General features: G+C 43.1%; 1 protein-coding gene across 2 annotated transcripts in view; it reads left to right on the top strand.

Moving 5' to 3' along the window:
* Positions 1 to 18,947, top strand: part of Nbas (NBAS subunit of NRZ tethering complex) — a 288,955-nt gene that overhangs the window by 215,718 nt on the left and 54,290 nt on the right. The window lies entirely within an intron of this gene.

Genomic DNA, 18,947 nt, shown 5'->3' on the forward strand with positions numbered 1-18,947 from the left:
TACCTGGGGAGTTGGAAATGTAATCTAAGGGAAGTCCTCCCATGGATTATCATCCCACCATGTGACCAGTGTAAGATATTAAGGGGAATTTGCATTCACATTTTAACTAAGTTTGTAAAGATGCCATGTGTACTTACATTAAGTCCACACAGACGGGTTACTTTGAAAAGGTCAGTAACCACACAAGCATGTTAGATGTGCTCTGGAGCCTCAGTGTGACCCTGAACCACACATGGCTGCCACGGACGGGCACAAGTGCTGCAAGAGTACTCTGTCACAACAGCCATGTAGATTACCTCTAGGGGGAAGGGCATCAGTGTCTCCCCCTCATGTCACTTGCCGGGTGTTACTCCTCTCCAGAGAAGTTGGGAGGAAAGAATGAAGCAGCATTTGCTTTACTTGGACCCATAATGGAAAATTCTGGTTTAAAGCCAAAGAAGAAGCTGAAGAAAGACAAAGGTGCTTCGCACACATTTCCAGGGGAATGCGGCATGGACATTAAATGAGAGCTTAGAGCTCGCCTGTCCTCTGTGATGGACAAGTAATGGCTTGCATTTCCTGCCCACTCACTGCACTGGCTTCACAGTTCCCCGTATCACCAGTAAACACCACAAGTGTTGTACTCTCTATTGAGAAGTCAGCCCAAGGTCAGAGGCAGATAATTTCTTCAAAGACAGAAGTAAGTTGGTAGCTCAGCCAGAATTCCACTTCTGGCCTTATCTCCTTCACTGTTAGAGGAGTTCAGTGGGTAACCAGCTTTTCCTTAGAAAGGAGCCTACAATTTTAGAGGCAATCTATCAATTTTTGTCATTACTCTTTATATATGGAGTTCACATCTACCAGTTGGGTTTTTTTCTATAACATAGAAACCACCCCCCCCCCTCACTGTAGCGGGTCTCTACTAGAATACAAAATCACCCCCAAGTCCCCATCATATGTGTTCTTTTCTAATAACATTCTTGGTTCACTTTCTTTTGTGTTCCCTCGGAATAGAGATTTACTGGCCTAAATAGTACTAACCTTTAGTCTGTATAGGTTTTCTGTAAGGCTAGAGTTTCACTGGGCTAAAATCAAGGCATAGGCAAAATGACCTTGCTTTCTGGAGTCCCTAGGGGAATCCACTCCTGCCTTTTCTAGTGTCTGATGGTTGTTCTCATTCATTGACTCACTGTCCTTCTCCATCTTCAGAGACAGGAACCGCTGTCTCTCTCGCCCTTCTGCTATATATCTTCTCTCTGTTCAAAGCCAGGAGTTTCCATTTTGAGGCCTCGAGTACATACACTGACCTGGGATGGTCTCCCCTCTTGGGGCCCATGCATTCCCATAATTCTTGGTTCCAGTGATCAAGGATAGGGACATTGGGGATGGTGCATAATTACATTTCCCCTTGGCCCTACATAAAATAAGGCTTTTCTAGAATTTATAGGCCCAGCAAAGCTTTATAAAAGTATTAAAGTGGAGACCAAAATGTAAAACCCTTAAAAGATTGCCAAAGTTGAAATGTGCTTTCATATCTAAAACATTTTTCTTAGTAAATAAAATATAGTTTGAGATACATTTTTAATTTCAAGTCAGATAATCTAGGATATTAACATTACTTTGAAATCTTCTGATATTCATAATTTCTTCAATAGAAATACAAACTGCCTTAGAACTGCTAAGGTCTGAAGCTGGCATTAATTAGTACATAGATGATTGTGTACTGATGGCTACTCCTTTATGTTAACCCTGGACCCAGATGTAAACCGTGGTAAAGTGTTTCCCAGGACTTGAAATCTGCTGAGTGCTGGTCTTTGTTAATCTTTAAGTAATTCTCTTTGCCAGTTGACCTCTGGGCAGTTGGTTCCAGTGATCAAGGATAGGGACATTGGGGGTGGTGCCAATGGGTGCCTCCTTTGCCCATTGATTCCCCTGATTTCTGTTTGAAAGTATCACTCCAAATACTTTGAGGAATTTGGTTGGAAGACCTCTTCATTGCCATTCTTGTGTGAGCAAGTGAGCGCTGTGCCCCTTCTAGCAGCTCTTGGTTTATTGTGCAGATGAGCAAAGGAAGTATGGTCAGTGGAAACACAGTCCTGGCCAGAAGTGTTGACCATATCCGCTCTACTGCTCTAAGCTGACCTTTACCTGGTCCCTGTGTTAGAGTCCTTAATAGTGTTACTCCATTCTTACTGAGTACTGTGTCTTCTGTTATTGAAGGCAAGAATTTAGCTCAATAAGCATAATCTACCTGGACAGAAATGCAGACAACCATCAGCTTAGGAAATACAAAGAGAAAAATAATCTAAACAGGAATTCTTTCTTGGTGTGACTGTCAACACCACGGAATAGATAGGAGCAAGAATAGAAAATATAATCGTTTAGGTATGATATAATACAAGAGTACTAACTTTTTACTCACTAGATATATCTAATAAAAAACCACTGTGTAATTTCTACTTCTCGAAAGTGAGTTCAACTTGCTGATGCTCTTCAAACAAGTAGATTAGAAGTGACATCCAGTGGGGTGAAGGGGATATTAAAAACCAGGCTACACTGAGACTGAGCTGCTCTTTAGCTTACTCACATGGGGGAACCCAGCTGCCATGCTTGAGCATGCTTGAGGCCCCATGACTAGGGAGCAGGGATGCCAGCAACCATGTGTGTATGCATGGGGTCAGGGTTCTTCTCTATACCAATCATGTAGGCAGATGGAAGTTAATCTGAGCCATTTCCAGATTCATGACTCATAGAAGCTCTTGTGTAATATGGATTTTAAGCTTCAAAATTTGGATAATTTGTTACACACTAGTAAATTATATCCACTACATATCAGGAATCAGTCTCAATGCTTGGTATATATCACTGAGCAGAATAGACAAATATCTCTAGCATTAGGAAATGTACTTTAGTAGAAGACAGAAACTAAACTAAATATTAAGTGATTACATTCAGACATGCAAAAATAATAATGGATACAAGTGAGGAATAAACTAGGGGAAAGATTCAGGCTACTGGGCAACAGGACTGCTGTCAAGTAAGGAGTCCAAAGAAGACCTCACTGTGAGATGCCATTTGAGCAAAGACTTTGGTGAAGTGAGGCCACAGGACAGTATTTGTTGAACACAGAGAAGATGGGATATGTAGTAGGTTCTCTAGTAGGGAACATGCTGGGGTTATTTGAGGGAAAGGAGGCCAGTCTTTTGATGTGGAATGAAAGAGAAGAGTAATGGGGACCTGAGGTGAGGTCAAAAAAGTATAAAATGGTACCAGCTTGAATAGAAGCTTGAATGAATGGGAAGCCACTGGAGCGTGTTGATCCAAGCTGATGTTTTCAACAGAATCTCTCGGCCTCTATGTGGGAGATGCTATGGCAGGTAACAGCAGAAGCAAGTGAACCACTTAGGAGGCAATCTAAGTATAGTAGGGAACTCAGCAAGACCATTTGTAGATATTTGTAACTGCCGCACATACGGAACCCTGCACATTGCTGTCTTTTTTGTGTGTGCCCGGGATAGTTTAATGTATAAACTAAGCATAGAAATAGATTAAAAGTAACTAGTAATGAAGTAGAATAATGAAAACTTCTATAATAAAAGATATTTAATACTTATGAACTCCTGTGGAACCTTCCATTTAATATTTTCAGAACTTGGTTAACCACGTGTAATTAAAACCTTAGAAAGGGAAGCCCTGGCTAAAGGGAAACTACTGTGAAGATGAGATCAGTTTGGATTAGGGTAGTAGCGATGGAAATGGTGAAGAGTGGTCAGTTTTGATCAAGCTGATGGAGTGATTTGCTGTGGATTTGGTAAGGAGTGAGCTTACTAATCCAGTGTCTGCCTGAGCAGCTGTAAAGATGGGAACTGCTGCTTACTAAAACTCTCTTCTACCTCTGCTCTCTCCCTGACAAGGCCTGTTCTCTATCCTTATTTCAGAATCATCTGTTCATTAAAATATGTTAGAATTTTTAACCTTTCAATCCAAGTCTTTCTAGATTATGAATATATATATATGTGTGTGTGTGTGTGTGTGTATACATATATGCATATACACATATATAATATATATTATATATATATATACACACACACACACACACATTGTATGAGTATGATGTATGAGTCAGGTTAAGTATCAAAGCAAATGTTTGCTACTGTTTGGTGTTATTGTTTTGTTTTTTAAATGAATGGTTTTGCTGCTGCTGCTGCTGGTAGTTTTTGGTCTTAGGAGTCCTGTTCTAAGCCCCTGGAGAAAACTCAAAGGAAGTTTGAGACCTGACCACTGCTGTCATTCACACACAGTCCAGGAAAGCAAGACAGGCTCTGAGAAAACAGTTTAGAGTGCAAGGCAGCATTGAGATGAATGTTGGATTTAATTTAATATATTCTAGGTCACTTGACATTTACAGACGTGTTGTAAGATGACTTTTAAGCAGGTATTATCATCGCTAATCTTCAGTTTCATTCCTGGGGAGTGTTTGCCCAAAGGGCCTCCCTTACCACCCCCACGCCCATACTAGGGATTGAACCAATGGCCTTCTGTGCAGTTACTAGGCAGCTTCTCCACTTCTGAACTCGGTACCCAGACCCTTCTTTTTTTACTTTTTTCATTCATGATCTTGCTAAGTTACCCACCCTGACTTTGAATTTACTCTGTAAGTTGGGAAGCCTTGAGCTAATCATTCTTCTGTCTCAACCTGAAAAAGTAGCTGATTATAGGTTGGCATCTCCTTGGAAAGCCAGAAGGTTTAGCCCAAAGGACCGTACATTATAGAAATGCCTCAAAAGGAAAAGCACAGAAATCTGATGTGGTGTGGAGAGGAAACAGGGCGCAGTGCACAGTTGTGGATGTTGGACTGAATTAGGGGAGGGGCAATGTAGAGGTGAAGGGGGGTTGGTAAAAATTGAGTGTCTTCCATGTGCTGGTGCTTTATGTAACTTACCTCAGCAACCCCTGTGGCAGATACTGTTGAATGGAAGACCTTACCTCTGTTTAATGGATCCAGAATTTAGGCTCAAAAAACTTAAGGGACTTTGCTCAGGATAATAGTACATGACTGAAGTGTGTGGTGTATATAAACACATACAGCCTGTCTGTACACTCACTCGGATTCTCTTGTTTTCTCACTGTGGTTTTAGTAATCTAACCTAGCACCGATAACAGTATGACTGTTCTAGAGACTCTCAAGGCTGCGAGAGAAACAGATCTGAGGTGGTACTGTTCCTAGAATTGGCTGTATGTGGAAAGCTTTTGAAGGGACCGATGGGAGGACCTGGGAGTCAGCCCCTTGTCCCCCAGTGCTGTGTAGATCCCCTTGTAATATCTGTACAACACAAACTGCCTTCCAAGAAGTGGGAGCTCAGACGGAAGCACACACTTCCACCAGAGCATGCTATCCCGAAGAATTATGTCAGTCTTGTTCTTTAAGTCTCTAAGGAACCCCAGCAGTCTAGTTATGCAGCTGATGGGACATTTTCCTGAAAGTAACAGGTCCACACTGAGAGTGTGAATGAAAGAGAGTTGTCCTGATAAACTCACAAGACATGGCCAGCGAGAGAAACACTGCTTACTCTGTCCCCTCTGCCACACCTGGTCACATTATAATTTCCCAAGAGGAACTGGTTTGGTTGGGTGACCCTTGAAGGAGAGCCATGAAGTCACCCTTGTGACTACTCCCTAGGTCGCATGAATCAGTCTCTAGATGATGGACTTTTAATGCCTATCCTCTGACCTGTGATCACATTGGGAGGGGTTCTTGTTGCCAGACAGGAGGCCTGTTTGTTACATGCTGCTTCTGCTGTCTTCAAAGGGAATTACGGGTATTACACCTTCACTCTGAGTATCGTGACCTGTACATAGATGACAGCTAAGAACTGTCCTTCACAGCATGCACAGAGCCTGGTCTATACCACATGGGGTCCTGGAGCTGAAAGGGGAAGTGGACACACATGCCGCCATCCCTAGCCCCAAAGCTATCTCCAATTGATAACCACTAGGAAATGAAAATGTAGTTTTCCCTAAGGGAATCTCACTGGGAAAACAAGCTACTCTTAGGCTGCATGCCCAGCAGTCGATGGCCAACTTGTGAAATCAAACTCACTGGTGTCTTTGAAGGTTCCCTGTATCATGATGCTGTGTCAGAGCTTTTGTTCGCTTTCTTTTTATTTTAATTTAATTTTATTTATGTTTTTCTCTCTTTTTCACCCTACTGGTTCTTTGCATGTGTGTTAGGGCTTTGAGTCTAGTGGTTTGGTGGGATCCCAAGTGTGCAAATGAGTGGGACTCTGCACCTGGACCTGTTTCGTGTGTCTTTTCTTGAGCTCTTTCCTTCCGTTGGTTTGTTTGGGTCTATTTGGGTATGTTAGATTTTGTGTCATCTTATTACATTTGATTTTAGTATCATCCCTTAGAAGCCTGTTTGTTTTTTAATGAGAGACAGAAAGGGTCTATATCCAGATAAAAAGGGAGGCAGGGAAGAACTGGAGTCGAGGGAAGAGAAACTCTAATCAGGATATCTTATGTGTGGAAAAAATCTTATTTTCAGTAAAAGGCAATAAATACATAATACATAAAAAGGAGCTGGCCTCCCAAGTCTGTGAGTGTAACAACCAGGAGCACCTGGCCTAGCCATCAAGCCCACAACAGTGGGTTACTGTTGTCTTCTGCTTCCATCTTCAGGACACGTACTGCAAGACCAGGGAGAGAATGCTGTGGAGTTTCCCTGCGAATAATACCTCCTTAACATGCAAGCCAGAGAAGTCCAGAACAGTTAGCCAACTGGTAGACGTGACAGGCTAGGGCCCACACCCATGCCTGCCTCTAAGCCTTGCATGGCATTCTTCTTTTGATTGCTGATTTGGCTGCAAAAGTGCATCTGGGGTGATCATAATTACTGGCCTGACTAGCAAGCTGAACTCATTCTCTGCTTTTGCTTGGGAAATTATTTCCAATTGACTAAGGTGATAATTGAGTAAGAAATGGAAAATCGGTCAACGATCATGTGCACCATGCAGACATGAATGGCAATGCCTCCTACCCCCATGAAGGGTCTGGAGGGATGCCAGGCTGGTGGTGTTTCTGTCGCCCCAGAGTTCTCTTCATTAGTAAGCTGCGGAGTAGCTGCAGCCCCCTTCCCATGAAGCTTTGAATTCATAGAGGTGTAAATCCTTGAAAGGACAGAAGAATAAATAAAGCTCAGAGTAATACACAGCCACTATTAAAACATTTAACGTGAAAAGGAGCAGTGGGGGACAAGAGGTTTGGACATAACCCCCTCCCAGTTTGTGCCTTTCCTTGGCAGGCTTCGTCATTCTGCACCGCTGACCATTCAGCACTGAATCTTGAGTGGCGTGCCTCTCACTGCTCCAGCCTTGTTCCCCCTACAGGCTTCTGTCCTGCCGCTTAACCACCTTGCACACTCACAACCAGGTTTATCTCCCAATTGCTGTTTATGGCTGTGTCCCCAGCCTGTGCAGTGGAGAAATTTGTAGGAAGCCCTGCTTGCCCTTCCACATAATGCAGCTGCTCTGTCAGGTTATGAATGAGCAAGAGTCCTCCAAAGTACAGCTCGCGGGGTATTACTTCTTCTTACTCCTTGGGTGGTCATGGGGAGCACTCTGTAGATGAAGGTGTTAAGTAAATGAAGAGTGTGGCCTTCAGTCAGTGGGGGCTGAGACAATCCAGGAAAGGTGCCATTGTAGAAGAGGTATTGCTCCTGAGTCTGTCTGTCTGTCTCTGTGTGTGTGTGTGTGTGTGTGTGTGTGTGTGTGTGTGTGTGTGTGTGTGTGTGTATGTGTGTATGTGTGTGCACACGTGCGTGCGCGCTTGTCCTGGGCCCCCCAGCAGGACAGACTTGAAGAGAAGGTGTATTCCAGAGATTTCTAGCAAGAATTAACGGGCACTTCCAGCTGAGTCCAGCTATATGGACACAGATAGATACACTATAGGTAGAATCAAGGGCATGAAGCTAGAGACATGGCGGGGAGCCTGGCTAAAAGGCTTGGACTTCATCCTGGAAATGAATGACTAGACCTGAGTTTTAAAGCAGATGCTGCCGGATTTTCACTCGAGGAGTAACACTGCTGACTGAAGAAGGGAGCAGACAGCACCCGGTGGAGACCAGGACACCCCGAGAGTGAAGGCCATTACAGCATTGGATGGGACAAGTTGGGAGGGGCTCAGCCTCTGTGGTTTTACTCTGCTACAGTGTGTGCCTGTCTGCCTGGCCTTAAGTTGTGTTTTCAGACACTACCCTTTGGGAGCTTGTGCTGACTCCCCAACACAGTTAGCTGACTCACTCAGCAAAGCTCCTTAATCACAGTGCAGGCATTTCATGCCCAGTCCACCCGATGGAAGGATCAGTGTGCTTTGATGGCAGTTTTGTACATTGCCATAAGGACAGAGCAAATGAGTTGAAATCTACAGGGACCCAGGAATGCCTAGGAAGATTCATACTTAACAACACAGCCCCTCTGTCTGGTGAATTGAACTGTCTTGATAGTTCTGAATAGCATGGTCATGTCAGACGCAGCCAACCTAATTGTCATCCAGGTCCAACCTTGGCAAAGTTCCTCTGTTGAGATAACGTTCTCCCCTGCGTGTAAGGGGGCCTCATCTCTACTGTGTGAATACACGTCAATTTTAGAATGATTTTAGACACAAGTAAACTTGCAATTAAAATGACCCTTTAGCTGAAGAGAGAATTACCAGCTAATGTGGCTATCTCAGTAGTAATGGTGTCATGGAGCCTCATGTCTTTCTTCTGGAGTCTGTGATACTAGCTAGCTTCATCATAAGGCTTTTTGCTGGTAGTAGTCCCAGAACACTATTTCCTAGCAGTGAGTGAGTGATGGTGCTTTCTAATTCATGTCCAAAGAAATACAGTGAGTGAGTGCACGTGCGTGTGTATACACATACACACACACACACACACACACACACACACGCGCATACACACATAAACATGCACACACACACACACACACACACACACACACACACACACACACACACACATACACAATGCACACATGCAACAAGCAGAAAGTTCCCACTGTGCTGGCTGTCACACCCTGGGCCAGCCCCCATGTCCCTGGCTTGTTAGGTGCTGATTACTTCAAAAGTAATTGCCTGAGCTAATCTGCCAGTGTAGCACCGAGTCAGTTCCACTTGGCTTCAGAGGCAGTTTATAGAGGCATTGTGTGTGTGTGTGTGTGTGTGTGTGTGTGTGTGTGTGTGTGTGTGTGAAATTTAAGATTAGTGCCTTACATGCTGTAACAACTCAGCTATGGTCCTGCTCTGATGACCTACAGTCCTCTGGCTAAAGGCATGTGTAGCATTTGTTAGCAGCACCACGGAAGTATTTGACTAGGGCAGAGAAGAAAGTGGTTGCTTTTTAAGAATCCAACCAGTTAAAGGCAGCTGGGTGACTACTGGCTCCTTTGCAACCCCATGTTTGCTGGCTCCTGTAAGTTATTCTGCCATCAGAACCAAGTTACTGGTGTTCTAAAATTATGCATTATAAAGCATTGACAAGGTCTTGTAGGTTAAAACATTGTAGTAAGTATTGAGAACAAAACAAAGAAACCAGAACACAGACTGGAAATTGGAACAAGAGTTATTATATTGTATCTCATCTTAGTAGGGGTTGTATGCTTTTCAAAGTTTTATTTACTTTTAATGTATGCATGTGTTTCTCAGTATATGTGTACTCTCTAATTGAATTTTGATATACAGTCTTTCTTGATCGGGGTATTGAACAAAATAGTCGAAGCTGCCAACACAACTAATTGGCCAGTGGCTGAGATAAGAAAACATACCCAGGAACTAGCTTAAGGTATCCTTCAGTTTTTTTACACATACCGTTAAAGTCCATTCTTCCTTCAGCCCCACCACCCCATCCAGACTTTCCTTGGGCCCCAGAACAGCCTCTCCTATCTCCTACATTTGCCACTGCATGAATCAGCTGAGTCGTGCAGAGACCTGGGTCCTCAGAGCTTCTCCTAATGGATCACACACTTCCATTACTACTAAAATTAGCCAGGAGAAGATCATAGCAAATACAGGGTTTCTTTCTGCTTTGCCAGTGTCTTTCCCGTCCTGGCATAGTACTCAGTGTGCCCAGGAATAGATGTTTTCAGGCTTAGCTGATTGCTACACAGGTGACAATATATTAGCAAAATGGCACTCCAAGGCTGTGGCCCTGAACCCTGTGTTCTGTGTACCTAAGAGATCCTAAGATGGCTGGCTTGCCCTCTCCTGTGCTTTGTGTAAAATTTTTATCCTAAATAGAACTGGTTACAAAGGAGGGCATATGTTCTAGCATATTGCAAATTATGACTTCTCCTTTGAAACCATTGTGCAGTATAACAAACAGAAATTTGGGATCTCCCTATCTCTTTACCATGTAAGGGCAAGTGCATCTTCAGCACTCAGGATGAGTGTCCCTTCTTTCCAAGTGTCTATGATCTGTTATAGTGACATGATGCTGATATGTCAGTAAAAGAGGTAAAGATCGATTCGACCTGCTAAGAACTAACGGGACGGAAGAGTACAGAGTAAAGTGAGCTCCAGTTTGTCTAAGCAGGCTGGAGAGTTTTCAAATGCTGCTCTGGGTTGAAGGAAGGTACAGAAGGATACTGGGGTCCACAGGCAGAGCAACTACACCATCTGACTGGACACAAACTTTTCATTTCTTTGATAGAAGGTAGTTGTTCAGTTGAAGTGGGGCCAGAAACAGACCCTTCCCCTTCCTATGAGGACTACCAGTGAATATGAGCTACCTCCCTGCATGTTTTAGAGAAGCAATGTGTTTCCTGAAAAGATGTTGGGCTAGGGGAGTTGCAGTGGAAATCGGGCAAGGTTTATAACTGCACACTTCTAAGGAATGGCACTTAGAGGGTCACACGAGCCTATCATGAGGTATTGGCTAGAACAACAGTAAATTGTCCTGGAAGCTTTGAGCTTGTCATTAGGCCTTTTAAAGGAGCCCCCTTGGGAGAAATGAACTGAAACTTGGAGAAGCCATGCTACGGTTTGGTCTGTTCTATTGGCGCAGGACTAGATAGTCATTTTGTACTCAGAGTTTTGCGGTTTTCACTTTCATATGATTTCATCATTATGGAGCATGTTGATTCTTAAAAGTCTGCTTTCTATATGAGAAATGATTCTGTCAATAGAAATTAACTTGGAAAATTTTCTAAGACCATTAGCTACTAATAGTTTCTTTGAAATTCTGTGTTGAGTTACTACTACAATTATTGTATTTATTTGATGAGAATACCATAGGTAAGCTAAATTTTTGTTGTTAAATAACATGAAAATGAACTGATATTCCAAATGTACGTCTTAGGAGGTGGGTGGGGCTTAAATATTGGTCTTAATTGGTTCGTGAGCCCTTGGGTGACTATCACTTATTGCTAGATTGAGATCAAAGTTAGCATCAATTCATTTATCATTTATATTTCTTTTGGATGTGTGCTCAGAGCACATGTTCCTTAGTTGAAGACCACTGACCTACGTGGAAAGTATCAGTTGCTCAACAATTCCTGTGAGGTGACCTTAGCCTTCCTTTGAATCTCTTCTTTTAGCTAAAATACACATGCACGCACAGACACTTGCTTTATACTAACAAGAGCTTTTCTAGGATGGTGTGGGATTGAAACTGGCAGAGGAATAGTATTTATCTTTGCGGATCAAACTTTGGAATATTTTGATATTTTTAAAACCTGTTCCCCTGTTTTCATCAAATGTACTACCAGCTGCTCTTTGCATCCATTTCTGTACCCAGGAGGCTCCTTCACACAGTGAGCCAGTGTTCTTGTTGAGAGCACGTTATATCCCTGAGGTGTTTCAGAGCTCAGTAGAAGATGAGGAGTTATGACCATAGACCATGCTCTGTTGTGCTAGCCTTTGTTTAGTTTCTCCAACTGCTTCTCTGCCCTAAACTCCCCTCCTTTTGCTCCCCCTACGCTACTGGTTCCCATCAAGTCCTAGGTCAGCCATTGTGTCCTTTTTGTAGACTTCTGTTTTCCTAAGGCAGATGTTTTTTCTCCTTTACTATCTACATATTTCTTTTATATTCTTGTACATTTTATAAATATTTAATTTTATCTTCTCTTTTCCATTAGTATGCACGTTCAAAGGTAGAGTGTCTTAGATTACACTTGCATCTCTGTGTGCCAAGGCTGGGCCTGGCGCATGGTCAGTGTTACAGTGTTGAGCATAAATATGGAGGAGGGAGAGAGGGAAGGGGTAAAGGGCTCATAAATAGAGCATAAAAGGAAAGACTGTCTATCCAATAGTACTTAATCAATTGTATTCCATTTCAAATGAACTGGTTCTGAGAATATCTGAGTAAAATCCCATTTTTCTCTTGGCTTTTCTAGTATTTCATACAGTTGCTGTCAACAGTGGGACCAGAGAGCCCAGTTTTCCTCCCATAGGAAGCAAGTGTGTTTTCTCAGGTCACCTGTTTCTCAGATGCCAACTGTAAGTTCAGAGTCAAGCCGTGCTCACTTTGTAAAGCATGTCTTGTTGGCGGGGTTTCTCAGCCCTAAGGTGCCTGTAACTGAATGCTGTCCCTGTGGATTTTCAATCAAGCCGGTTCCTGAAAGTTCCACTACTGGGGGTGTCATCCTCCTTTCAGAGCTCCCTTGTCCACGCCCCAGGAATCAAGATCTAAGAACAGTGCTTTCAGCCTGATGCTTAGGGCTCTGGTGATGTCACCCTGTTCCCTTCCTCGGGCCTGTCTTTGTTGCGTCCTGCATTCCAGCCAAGCCCGTGAGCTTGTAGCTGCCTATGTGTTACTGACTGGTGACCTCTCCGGACTCTTTCCTGCAGGAATTCCCACTCTCTCGTTGGCCTCTCCTTAAGAACGTCTCTCACCAGCAGCTCTCCTGAACTTGCCTGTGTCTGCTTCCATTCTGGATGGAGTGCCTCTCTAAAGACTTCAGTAGGCCTCTGTAGCTGCCCCAGTTACATAGTGGCCACACTTCTTTGTAATGCTCTTCACTTCTCCATGTTTCCAACTAGACTGTGACATAGCCAGGGGCAAGGGCTTGATCTCATGTTGTGTTTTACCAGCACCCTGCCTGAGACCGAGGAGCACTGTGTCTTGGAGAATGTCAGATGACTAGACAGAGGGTTGCCCATTGGGCATCCTTGCACTCTTCCCATGTGACTTCTGATCCCTCTGGCCTGTCTCTGTCCTGATGGCATAGTTGTTTTGTTTTTTTTTTTAGCTCAGTTTGCATTACTGTGGCACATCCTTGAAGTTGTTCTTTTTGTAGTTCTTGTCTTCCTGGAGCCTTGCAGTGGGGCCCTGCGCAGTCTTAATAACCTGCAGCCTTTCGAGCATTCTGGACTGTGAGTATTTAGGGGACATGGTGCTTCATTGGACTTTTTGAAGGTCTTCCTCCTGCTGGTTTATCAGAGATGCTAAGCAGTTTCGTGGTAGTTCTTTTACCTTGTAGGGATACAAACTTAACACAGTTTTTATCCTGAAGGGCGCTGCTTAACTGTGGTAAAAACCACACCTGTGGACCACACAGAGGGAGTTGATGAGCTTGGTGATGACATCAGCAGTCAGGAAGGTTCCTAGAGCTGAGTTTGTAAACTGATTGTGGAAGGACAAGGAAGGAGGTCAGAGAAAGAATCATGTTTGCCAAGTGGATCATATTTCCCATCTGGTCTGAGCTGGACCAGGAACTCAGTGGCCAAAGCTCTGCAGTGTTGCCCAGTCCTGATGCACACAGATGGTTCCATTAGATGCTGCTTGGCACCTTGACATTCTGGCCTTGGAGGCTCCTCTCTCTGAAGTGAGGTGTAGGCCTTAATTAGCCTAGGCCCGAGTTCTGGAACCTCACTCCCTCCTTCCACATCAGTGAGGTCCTTCCTCCCTCATTCCACAGTCCCATGTGAGTGCTGAGAACGGCCTGAGTCCTTGAAAGTGTGCCCTCCTTCCTCAGTCTCATGGACAAGGTCGAAGCCTCAGGTGTTGATTTGAGATGTCCGCAAGCATCGAAGTTGTGGCTATGGCAGCTACCACCATCTCAGAAACTTAGTTGAATTCATGTAGACATGATACCTGTTAGCAATGTGCATCTTTGGAGTCTTTGTTTCCTTATTTGTTTTGAGACATTTTCTCCTACACCATATTTCTTTGATGTATCACCCTCATCCATAATCTCTCTCAATTTAGAAAGAGCTGCCTTAAAGCTATGTGGTTTCTGTGGAGGTCCACATCAGTAGTTGGATCTCTGTCCTGCGTCACATGCCACACCCTTGGTTGATCTTCCCCAGAAGCATTTTAATCTTCTGAGGGCTTTTGCTGTCCATGGATTTCTCAGTCTTGTCTTCTATCACCGGTATGTAAATAGCAGTTGTTTAACCATATGAAGACCTGAATTTCTGTGATATTTCTCTACTCTGGTTCCTACATGCAATCTGGATAATAGTTTGATAAACTAATTTCTTATTTATAGTATGTGACCATAGAAAGGATCCAGCACATACTGCTAATGTTGACATTTCAGCTTCTCTAGACCTTCACAATCATTAGTAAGTGATACGCTATATGAATAAATGGTCTATGCTATACAATATAAATATGTGGTGTATGATATACTATATCAATAAATGGTATATGCTATAATATGTGGATATGTGGTGTATGATATGTGGATATGTGGTATGTACTATATACTATATGGATGGATATATGGTATGTGCTGTACAATATGGATAAATGTTATATGGTATACTATACAGGAAAATGATATATGATATACTATATGGATAAATGGTTTATGATGTTCTATATGGATATATGGTACATGACAGGCTATATGGATATATGGTGTGTGACAGACTATATGGATATATGGTGTGTGACAGGCTATATGGATATATGGTGTGTGACAGGCTATATGGATATATGGTGTGTGACAGGCTATATGGATATATGGTGTGTGACAGGCTATATGGATATATGGTGTGTGACAGGCTATATGGATATATGGTGTGTGACAGGCTATATGGATATATGGTGTGTGACAGGCTATATGGATATATGATGTGTGATCTGCACCCCAAGTGTAGTTACAGTTTTGCAGTGTCTGGCTTGATAACCAAAACCACCCATAGCATCACTCTTACATCTGTTGTTTCTCAGAAATGGCTGAGGTTCCTAGTGGTGTAACGGTGCAAAATCCTCCCTTGTCCAAATGGAGTAAGAGCTCTATATCACAAATCACTTGGCATCTGTGCTGGTGGGAGCCCTGTCATTTTGTGTCAGAACCACATGAGCCCCGCATCCTCTTTAACTGCCATGACTGAGGTGGAAAAGAATGGATAATCATGATCCATGGGTGCTTTTCCTGCCTTCCTTCAAAATGGCACGTGTCACTTTTGCTCAGAGCTCAGTGGCTGGAATATAGCCGATCCCAACTGTGAGGAAGCTGACAAGTGCAGTTTGGTAGAAGGGATGCTGGTGTCTGCTGAGCATGCCACCCATCATATTAGGGGACAAGTTATCACTGTGGCAACACTCTCCAGGAGAGGCAGTGGTGTCTCAGCAGTGAATGACAATGAAGGTGGGCAGTCCTTAGAGTCAGGCGTATTCTGAAGGTGGATCCAGGAAAATGTGCTGATGTCATGACATCTCAACCTTTTCTCTTTCTTATATCCCGGTCATACATGCTTTCTTTATGAGCCTAGTTCATGCTTCTATCTCATTTTTCTATGGAACCTAAAAAACAGATTATCAGTACCTATCTGTTCAGTGATTTAAAAAATTCAGCCATTTACCTTTAAAAGCCTTTTATAGTTACTATTGTGTGTCTGTGCAGGTCAAAGGGCAACCTGTGGGGTTCAGGTCTTCCCTTCCACCGTGTGCATTCCAGGGATTGAATGCTGGCCTAGCAAGAAGCACTGTAACTCACTGGAGCCGTTTCACCTGTCCTAATGGACTACCTGTCTTAATTTCACAAAATCCACATTATTTTAGTAGCAGTTATTGGTACAAAGAATAGTAAAAAAATTATCTGTGTTATCATATTAAAAGTGTGTATTGATGACATGTTGAAGGAGCTCAGAAGTAATTTTAATGATGAAGCTATTGTGTGACCAGCAGGTATAGTAAAGTTGCTATTTCTTACTCTGGTAATTTTTCCCTGTTACTCCCATCCCCTTGATAATCGTAAAGTGTAAAGAAAATAAATGTCTAAGTAAAGGTTTAGTGACGAGCTTTCATTTCCTAACCAGGCTCTGGAGTCTCTCATGGTGAACTTGTTCTTTGAAAGAAAAAATGGTGAAAAGCCTGAGTTAAGTCAAGTGCATGGGGAGATAAAAGCCCTTCCGTCCTTTGGCATAGAAGTGTTTCCTACAGTCCTAGCTAGCTCAGAAAAATGAACTTAGGGTTATTTATTCACGTTAAGTACAGAGCTATTTAGTTATTTTCAGATAGTTACTTTGAAGAATCTGTTAAAGTGGGAAAAGAAAATGCCTTTTGTGATAATGGTGCAGTGTGGGCATCAGAGTCTAAACTGTTGAAGGCAGTCAGGGTGACCAGCACACATTGTGTGAGAGTGTGTAGTCCAGAGAGAGACAAGGCTGGGTGATGCTGGGGAAGCCAAGTGACTGTACACGTAAGAGCTGGGTTGTGTATGTGGATGCTGGAGCAGACTCTTCAGTAGTCTGAAAGTGGGAGCTGAAGAACCAGCTGGATCTAGTTTGACTCCAGATGCTTGCTGTTGAAGTAGGAGTAGAGATTTCTCTTGCCATGAAAGGACAATCAAATACCCCACTGAGGCAGCAGTGACACCTGGGAGCTATAGCCTGTGTGGCTGGAGTCTAGGTTATGAGTCAGCTTGGAGCTAGCTTGAGTTTCCTGCCATGCAACTTGATGAGTTCATTTTAAAAGGGTTGGTATAAAAGCATTACATGAGATTCACTAGGAATATGAAAAACCATTGGGTAAGGAGGATGGCCTTTGTTAGTTGGTCAGATGAAAACTCAGGCTTATTTTTTGAGCTCTTTCTGTAGGCACTGAATGATAATGATGGCTTGATATACTATCTTACTTAATTGCTTAATCCATTATGTGGTGGATGAAAGTGTTCACATTTTGCTGATGAAGAAACTAAAGCTTGAAAGTGTTTGTCAAGTTGTCAGACAACTGGGACTGGTAGTAAATGTTAGACATAAATTACCAAGTTTGCCTACCTTCCAGTTCCCTGCACCTTCTCCCAGCATTTGTCACTTCCGGGTAAAGCCCTGGCTAGTGATGGTCCACTGGACCTACATGCTCAGGGACCTGCTGTTTCTCCACCCCTTTGCTTCCTACACAGAGAACTCTCCGCCTTTTTCCTATTCTCTAGCTAGTTTGTTCTCAAGACTTCTCTAAGGTAGGAAGAATATTAGGCAAGCTGGCATATTCAAGTAACTGTCCAAATTCAGCTTTGGGGGCAAAAGCATAAATGAGTCAAAAGAAGATTCACAACACTGTTATTCAGCCTTGATTTTGTCACAGTGCTCAGCCAGTTAGGCACTGATAGTCTGTCAGACCTGGCGTGCAGAAGATGCCCAGAGGAGGTTGTGTGATGTGTGTCAGGACAAGCTCTCTGGGTACCACATGGTGTGGATTCCAGGGCTTCCTTTTGTATCTTTCTCTTGAGACAGTCTTGCTGTGGAGACCAGATTGTCGGTCTTCACGCTTCAGCCTCTTGAGCAGGCTCTGTTCGTGCATTGGAGTCAAGTTATGTTCCTCGTAACTTTCACAGACTTTGCGTGGCCTGGGTGGCCGAGGGGAAGGAAGGCCTGTTGAGTAAGCATAGATATGGTTGTAGTGTCTTGTGTTTCTGAACCACAGAGGAGGACTCTATTGACTGAGAGGAAGAGCCGACGCCGCCACAATTAACCCTGCCAGTTAGAGCGCTGCTTCTCAACCTTCCTCGTGCTGCGCTGACCCCACCCATAAAAACCTTTTACTTGCTGCTTCATAACTGTAATTCTGCTACCGTTATGAATTGTAATGTAAATATTTTTGGAGATGGAGTTTGCTGGGGGTCGTGGCTCACAGGTTGAGAACCACTGAGATGCTTTTGGCTTGAATACCATCTGCTAAGGCGCAGAACCCAGGGCAAAGTGAGACTACAGAGTTCACTTAGAAGCTGTGTTATAGAGCAGGACTTTAGTGCAATTCCATGGAAACAGTGCCCGCCAGGTGACTTTAATCAGCATTTCTATAGAATTAAGAAAACGTCAGCTGCCAACATTCAAACCAATTCTCTAAGGTAACCTGGAGCTTGGGTGGGGGAATATTTACCTTCTAGTGTAGTCTGGTGCTCATCTTTTAGCTTACTTCCATCTTTCAGAAATGTATCAGTGACGAATTTTAGGAAATAATAGGAAATGTATGATGTCATCTGTTTTTTAAAAAACACAAACACTAAGTCCTTTTGACAATATAGCAACAATGGGCTCTGGGTAGTCAACAGGAGATGGATTGTTGGAGCTTGTCAGCAGGCTTCTAAAGGTGCTCAGAGGAACTCCTCCCTCCCAGAAGGTGAAGCTGAACTTGATTTTGTATTCTTGAAGGTAAATGAGCTTAATGTGCTTAATAGGAACTGTAAGGCCTGCATACCTAATGCAGAAGCTATGGCACATCAGGGAATGAGGGGATGAATACAGTACTGTTACCAACACCAGGAAAGCAGAGAGGAGAAGATTACTCAGAGCCAGAACACTGTCACGAACATTTTGTATCATGTTCATGTGTATGATAGTCTATGTACTAGATACTTGTACTATATAGACATGACCAGACAGCTATTTTATATGCATGTTTATGTGCACAGAAAATGCAGAATATATACAAAAATTCTTTTGTGTATAGATGCAATTTAAATTTTAATGTAAGTATGGTACAGATGATTTTATGTTCTGATTTCTAAAATTTAATGTTT

The sequence above is a fragment of the Onychomys torridus genome, chromosome 21, assembly GCF_903995425.1.
Source record: "Onychomys torridus chromosome 21, mOncTor1.1, whole genome shotgun sequence".
In the NCBI taxonomy this organism is placed as follows: domain Eukaryota; kingdom Metazoa; phylum Chordata; class Mammalia; order Rodentia; family Cricetidae; genus Onychomys; species Onychomys torridus.